At 43.5% G+C, this 8327-nt stretch overlaps 1 pseudogene; it reads right to left on the bottom strand.

Moving 5' to 3' along the window:
* Positions 1-360: 360 nt before the first annotated feature.
* LOC119459242 (putative nuclease HARBI1) lies at positions 361-2898 on the bottom strand (annotated as a pseudogene).
* Between the last annotated feature and the right edge of the window lie 5429 nt (positions 2899-8327).

Below are 8327 nucleotides of genomic sequence, written 5' to 3'. Positions count from 1 at the left end.
ATTGCCATATTCTTAGTAACTATAGATTTTACGCATTTTACAGCGACTATTTTAGGCCTCTTTACAGCCATGCCACATCTGTTTTATCCACACCTTCTAATTCACCATTCATGTACCACTGACACGTCATTATCATCGCCTTGGCGCTCTTTGGCCACATCTGGCCCTTGCGCCAAAAAACTCCAACAATCAATCAAATTAAGAAGAATAAAGCAGTTAGTCAGCAGCAGTGCTTGTCTCGTCTCTTTGTGGTTTGTCCTGGGTGTACGCGTTGAACTTTTTCACCTGAAAATGAAGTATAACAACCGAGTTGGGGCTGTAAGGTTAAGTGAAGCGCCTGCAAACAAGCAGCTCACGCGCCTATGTGCCTGGTAGGGAATCTTCTGTATTGTCAAAAGGCGGAAGGTGCGAGCGCTGCCTCGACCTGCACCTGCGGTTGTGAGGCGTCAGTGGAGCAATAACTTGTGGAGGCTCTGGGTCCTTTCTCATGCATACCAGATTGTGCAGGGCTGCACATGCGGTTATTATCCGCACAGACGATGGGGTTTGTGCTGCAGCTTCATGTCGAGGCAAGGGAAGCGGCGTTTCCAGACTCCAAATACTCGTTCTATTGAGTTTCGGGTTGATGCATGCGCCTTGCGGTACCTGTGCAAATGAAAATACATAAAAAACTGAGTTTCACCTGCCACCTACTCTTGCTGAAGGGACGGCAGCAATGCCTGTGAACACACAGCCAGACAGCAACTACAGAGTGCTGCTTACATTTACGATAACACATCACCTGCTTTAAAGCCATTCTCCATAAATGCAGTTGCTCTACAACTTAATGCTCATTTCTCAGTGCAAGGTTTGGCAGTACAAAATGAATGCACACAGCAGTTGTTCTAGCTCTGCTATCCCTTGTGTTAATGCTGACAGTGGTACTGAACAAAAGTTTTACAAACAGCATGACAACACTTTTTTCATGCGAAGTAGTGGGCGAACCAAATGGGTATCATTGCTGATTACAATAGCTGATTGAAGTAGTATTACAACAAATATTTATTCTGTTTCCATAATGCAATATTGTTCGAACAAGATAAGAATATACTTGCCTGGTTCCTGCTGCCTCTTGCGCACTTTGTTCAGAGAATGGCATCATCAGAAATGGCTGGCAGGCATAGCTCATGTCTCCAAGGAGCACTCCAGGCACTTGGCGCTCCGCTTACAGAACTAGGGCACGGGAATTGTCACAAATACGGCAGTCGTGCACTGACCTGGCCAGCTGGCAACTACATTATAAAACTGCAGCTGGGGTCCAGTGATTGCCTGCAGGTGGTAATGGAAAAATGACAGAAAAATACAATGCAGGCAGGTTAGCGAGGATATGACAATACTTAAGGAATTGATTCAGATATGAAAACACTGTATGGTGGTAGTCTTGTTGAGCCATTTGCCAGGTTGTTCCTTACAAAGATGGTCAATCAAATGAACCATCGTTGCCCATTGCCCGTGATGCAAAAGTGTGTGGAAATATGTAGGACAAACATTACATTTGTCAACAATTCAGCAATAGCTCTTCCACAAAAGCAGTTTCCATCATTGTACCTAACCTCCCCTGTCTTGATAAAGTTACTTTAATTAAAATATTATTTCTCGTCACAATAACATGTACGGCAGCGGCATATTACGTGTGCCTGAAATATCTTCCCACGACACGTTTCGTCAAAATGCTCAATCATATATAGGGTGTCCCACGTAACTTGAGCCAAGCATTAAAATATACAAATGCGACGTAGCTGGAGAGAACCAAGGTAATGGTGTTTCGCGTCGCTTGGAGATAGTCAGATTATTTTTGCATTTCGCCGAATTAGATAATTAGTCCTAATTTATTAATCAACTTCTCAAATATAGTTAGATAAAAAGTGTCAATGAGAAAATTGTAGAGCAACATGAAAAACTCCCGATACAACATTCTGTTGCTCAATACGTTATACATAAAATTGATTTTCTGAGTGTGAAAAAGGCCCGCAAATACATGCAAACTGCCTCGAGCGGCCAGTCGTGCGACAGTTTTGCGTGTATTCGCGGATATCTTTGCCAATTTTGAAAATGTTCGGCCAGCGCGCGCGAGCGTTTGCAAACAGTGAACTCAGCTGTACGTTCACTAAAAACACTGCTTTCCGGTTGCGAAACACCTCCGCTTCATCGCCGCCGGGGCTTTTTATGCACACGTGGGTGCAATCAATGCACCCTGTAACTCATGGGAAGTCGGCAATCTCGTAAAAGTCGCGCATTACCGATGAAAACTGTGACGACTCCGAGAAATGCACAAGCTTGCGGAACAGGTGCCGCACGATGAGGCGCGTCACCTCGCCCATGGCTCGGCATACTGTCGGCTGCGACACGTTGATTAGATCTCCTGTGACGATCTGGAAGGCGCCGGCGCCGTAAAATCTCAGGGCCAGGAGCAGCTGCAGCATCGGCGATAGAGGCAGTCCCCGGTTGTTTTCGCTCACTTCCAGCGGCAGCAACAACAGCAGTTCTCGTGCAGTTTCTTTCGAGCATCGGTCGCGTAGGAGGAACTGCTGGTTGTTGTACAGCTCCATCGGGTTTTCCCTATCGCGAAGCAGTCGCCGTGGCACTCTTGGCAGTGCATAGACTGCGCCGAAGACGATATCGCAAGCGCGAGATCTATACTCGAACGCGTCGTTAATACGAACCGCCATCTTTGACTGCGCCGCGACTACTGCAAGTCGGGTCGAAGGTAGGTATGTGGCTGCCTTGGAATTCGCCGCGACTTGGTCGCGTCAAGTTCGCTTCAAGAGGGCGCTTCAAGTCGAGGCAGGTTTATGAAATGGATTGACGCCGCCTCAAGCCTGTTGGAAGTCAAGTTCGAGTGAAGTCATGTTTATGAATTCGGGGTTTGAGGCATGCTCAGCAGTAAGGAGCCGAACGCGACCGCGTCCTGACGTCAGTGCCCTGCCCCCACCGCAAACTGTCGCGAGTGGAGCGCCGCCACTGAAGCCGGTTGCGAGTGGAACTGAGGGGGAAAATGCAGGGATGGCAGATCAGGTGAAGCCCGCGCAATGGTGCAGGCGAATTCTTCAAAACCCACAAAGGTATGCTCTAGTTGCGGACAGTGCCTGAAAACTTCATTTCTTACGGTAAATGAATGTCCTAAAGCTCTAACCCTAAAGAAAATAGTGAAATGCCTCAGAGCAACGCGAATAATTGCTTGGAATAGCTTTTCTACAGAGAGTTTTGGTTTCATTTCCCAGCTGTATGCGGTGCCATGATGTCACAGTATGTGGTCACGTCAAAGCAGGACATTGCAACGTTTCGACACTTGCTGCGGCTCGCTCCGTTGTCCACTTGCTGCTACATAGACCCTTGTTATGCGCAGCAGGATACAGGGCAACCTAGCAAGCTGGAACGAGTGTCAAAATGTCGCTATGTCCTGCTTTGAAGTGACCACATATTTCAACGTCACTAGAAAAAGACCAAAACAGGCTGTAGAAAAGCTTTATATTAAAATATCTTTAGTATTTACCGCAAAAGAATAATTCCTGCACAAACCCAATGTGCTCCTATTTTCTTACAATTACCAATATGGCACTGCCATCGCATCCAGTAATTAGTGCTGTGGGTTTCCATGGAGTTTTAGAGCGAACGCTCTACTACATCATGTCTCGCCAGGTCATTTATCGCGTCGCAATGACCTTGAGTCGCCGGCGTCGCAGCTGTGCTCAATCGGAGCCTTGCCGCTGCGGTACCATGTGACTAGGAGAGGGTTTAACGGCTGCTTCACTGGTGCTTGGTCGCTCAGTTTCGCTGTGGATTTGCCCTGCTGGGCTATCTGTGTACGCTTCAGCGCAAGCGACAGGCTGAATCCAGTCATCCAGTAGATATAGCTAGATGGCAGAGGGGGGGATTCTCTAAGAGTCCACCTAGTAGACTGTCCACTTCTACTTTCGAGATTGGCTCCTGCGGCACGCACGAGAAGCCCGCCAGTCTCCTCCTCGCGTGTGCCGCTGGAGCCAATGGACGATGGCCGAAGTGGACAGTCCACTAGGTGGACTCTGACAGACTACCCCCTCCCCCCCAGGCTGCGAAATCTCAAGCAAAGTTGGTGGTTGAAACACCGGAGCAAAGGGAGGCCAGATTGGCACGGTATAGAGAATCTTACGAAGTGAGGAAGCGTGCAATAATGAAACTGTGTGGATAGCCTTTACGAAATCAAGCCAAACAGACCTTGTGCTCGTGATGGGCCTTTCGCTCGTGATAACTAGGTTTACAAGAGTTAAACATCAGTCATTTTTTTAGAAGAGGCTACGTAGATTGGAAAATTTTGTTTTAAAGGTTTCCACTTGCATAGCAAAATAGGCTGATTTTAAAAATGGCATGCTGTCCCTTTAAAATCTTTTGAGCCGACAAAATTTTGTTGGTTTGTTTATTAAGGTGCACTGTAAATTTTCTCAAAAGTTAGCAAATAAGTTGTATGGATGGCTGTAAGACTGGGGTTGTACAAAGTATTAATTGTTCTAAGTGCTGTTTGCCTGCTTCGAAAAAATGGTCAGCTCGAATGGCCGTTGCATGAGTGTACTGGGTGGCTCTAGAGAAATCGTACCAACTGCATATTAGCGGTAGTCGCATGTACTTACAACCAGTATTTTTTATCGCTAAATAATAATCGATTGTTTTTATTCGTTCAACGTTTTAATCATTGATTGAATCTCAAACATGTCAATTATAAAGTTGTAGAGCGGCTCAAGTAACCTCAGATTCAAGCATTTTTTCCGTACTAAAATTTGCCTGGTTGGTTTTGCAGAGAAAAAACAAAAGCCCATGAAATACGATAGAAGCCATGTGGTTAGGCGCTTGCGCGACTGCTAATTGTGCTGCGCTCAAGCGTGCAATGGATAAACAAGCATGCTCGCCGCCCGACAGTGGCCACAGGGAGTGACCGGGTACTACTCTTGTTCTAGGCATCATTTGTCTCTGGCTCTTGTCGCATAACGGCGCAAATACATGCTACTGGCCGAGCGCTGACGAAGCAATGAGGCGTCCAAGACTGCGAAAAAGAAGGAAACAGCTTTTTATTCTGTTTCAATGAAGGAAAGCTTAAAGCTTGTAAGAACGATGGAAGGCGATGACTGCTACAGCGATGTCGGTTGGATAAAAACGGTCCGATATGTTTCTGTGGTGGGTGCACTCATTCTCACAAGAGGAAGAGCACATTTTAACTCGGACTGCGGCTGCGCTTGTTCATCCATCGCAAGTTTGAGCGCAGCACAATAGTAGTCATGTGAGCGTCTCATCTTGTTTTATTTTATTTCTCAGGCTTTTGTTCTTTTTCGGCGAAAATAACCAGGCAAATTTTTGCACGAGAGAAATGCTTGAATATGAGGTTATTCACGGCACTCTAAGACATTGTAATTAACATGTCAGATTCAGGCAATCATTAAAAAGGTGAGCAAATATGAAGAATAATTTTGTAATCTAAAACTACTGGTCGTAAGTACACACTACTGCTAACATGCAGTTTGTACAATTTCTTGGTTTCTTATTTTTTTAAATCTTGATCCGAGTTAGCTGGGCCACCCGGTTCGGGAAAGGCAACTGTGGCTGGGTACTAGTAGTTCCATGATGTATGTTGCTATGTGTGTTATTTTTTCAATCCTAGCTTCTATTCCTGCAATTGTCCAATGTGGTTTTTCATACTGAATGTGATGAGTGTTCTTTTAGTCATTGAATCTGATGCGAGTTCATTTTAAGCGAGAATTAAGTCTTGAGGCAGTTATGAAGGCATGGCCTGCTGGAATGGGCACATCGATATTTGTAACTAAAGGGTGTTTGTGCGAACACTTTCAAAATTTATGCAAGGTTGCCTGTGGCAGATAGCCCAATTCTAGTTCATGAGCTGATCTACTCGAAGAGGGGGACATTACTTGCATAAGCAATTGAAATGCATAATTGACTAATTAACAAAATTAACTCATTAAGTTTTAACTAACTAACTGGGCCCATGTTGCAATTTACAAATTGTATCCGTGGAGTTCGCAAGGCAGATCCACTTAGAATGAATTCTCGGGATGACACCAGTTTCGAGATAATAATTCCCAAACTGTACGGAGAAATGCATTGGCGTTCCATTTACTTTTTGCTTCAATTCATAAAGTGATAAGTGATGTTTTATTATGCAAGTAACGGGAAAGCCAATGCATTTCTCTGCAAAGTTTGGGAATTAATATCTCGAAACTGGTGTCATCCCGAGAATTCGTTACAAGTTGGTCGGTCCGCCTTGCGAACTCGACAGCTATAATTTGTGAATTGCAATATGGGCCATCACGTAATTAGTTAAAACCTAATTAGTGGATGTTTGTTATTTAGTCAATTATGCACTTCAACTGCTTGTGCAGAGAAATGCATTTGTGTTCCAGTTACTTGTGTGCTTCAATGCATACAGCGACGCATTGTTAAGCAAGTCACTGGAACGCCAATGCATTTCTCCGCAAAGTTCGGGAATTAATATCTCGAAACTGGTGTCATCCCACGGCTACAATGTGTAAATTGCAATATGGTCCATCACGTAATTAGTTAAAACCTAATTAGCGGATGTTTGTTAATTAGTCAATTATGCATTTCAACTGCTTGTGCAATAATGCCCCAATGTTTAAGCAGGCCAGCTCATGAACTAGAATTGTGCTATCTGCCACAGGCAACCTTTATGAATTTCTGAAAGTGTTCGCTGAAACACCCGGTATATTGCCCTCTTAATGTGTTGGTCTAGTCAATTTTTTTAGTTGATGCTAGTCTGTTGTAATGCGTGTGAAGTGTTGAACATTGTTCTATTTTTCCTATGGTAATATACATGGTGTTTCATTTTAACTGCACCAAATTTTTAAAAAAGAAATGCCTGTGGCAGATAGCACAATTCTAGTTCATGAGCTGATCTACTTCGAAGAGGGGGACATTACTTGCAGAAGAAATTGACATGCATAATTGACTAATTAACAAATATTCACTAGTTAAGTGTTTAGCTAATTACCAAGGCCCATATTGCAGTTTACAAATTGTAGCTGTGGAGTTCGCAAGGTGGATCCACTTGGACAAATTCTCGGGATGACACCAGTTTTGAGTTAGTAACTCCCGAACTGTGCAGAGAAATGCATTTGCGTTCCAGTTACTTGTGTGCTTCAATGCATAAAGCGACGTTTTGTTAAGCAAGTAACTGGAACGCCAACGCATTTCTCCGCAAAGTTCGGGAATTATCTCGAAACTGGTGTCATCCCACGGCTACAATTTGTAAATTGCAATATGGTCCATCACGTAATTAGTTAAAACCTAATAAGGGGATGTTTGTTAATTAGTCAATTATGCATTTCAACTGCTTGTGCAAGTAATGACCAAATGTTTAAGCAGGCCAGCTCATGAACTATAATTGTACTATCTGCCACAGGCAACTTTTAAGAATTTCTGAAAGTGTGCTGAAATACCGGGTATATCGCCCTCTTAATGAGTTGGCCTATCAATTTTTTAGTTGATGCTAGTCTGTTGTAATGCATGTGAAGTGTTGAAGATTGTTCTATTTTTCTTATGGTAATATACACGGTGTTTCATTTTAGCTGCACCAAATTTAAAAAAAGGAAATGCCTGTGGCAGATTGAGCACAAATTCTAGTTCATGAGCTGATCTATTCGAAGAGGGGGACATAACTTGAACAAGCAATTTAAATTCATAATTGACTAAATAACAAAAATTCAATAATTAAGTGTTTAGCTAATTACCTATGCCCATATTGCAATTTGTAATTTGTAGCCGTGGAGTTCGCAAGGTGGATCCACTTGGAATGAATTCTCGGGATGACACCAGTTTCGAGATATTAATTCCCGAACTGCATGGAGAAATGCATTGGCGTTCCAGTTACTTTTTTGCTTCAATGTGAAGCGATGTTTTGTTAAGCAAGTAAATGAAACGCCAATGCATTTCTCCGCAAAGTTACAGGGTGCTTCATTTTAGGTGCAGTAATTTTTTTTCAGGTAAAATTAAACTAAACGTGAAAAAGTAAAACCCAACTACTCGTTGAGGCGGCCATTCCACGAGAAAATAAAACGCCTAATTAACATAATTACACAATTTCATTGATTAATTTATGGCACATCTTTCAATCTACGAATTATAGCCGCTGAGTTCGCAAGGCGTATTCACTTGGAGCGGATTCTCAGGGCTGAAGCAGTTTCGAGATAATAAGTTTCAAAGTGTCTGATGGTTGACACTTTGAAACATCAAAGTGTTGATCAAAGTGTTGATGGTTGAAACTGGTGACATGGGCATTCCAGTTAACT

Source organism: Dermacentor silvarum, chromosome 7, assembly GCF_013339745.2.
Source record: "Dermacentor silvarum isolate Dsil-2018 chromosome 7, BIME_Dsil_1.4, whole genome shotgun sequence".
Lineage (NCBI taxonomy): Eukaryota > Metazoa > Arthropoda > Arachnida > Ixodida > Ixodidae > Dermacentor > Dermacentor silvarum.
The sequence above is the reverse complement of the archived record's forward strand: the minus strand, read 5'-3'. Positions and strand labels throughout refer to the sequence as shown.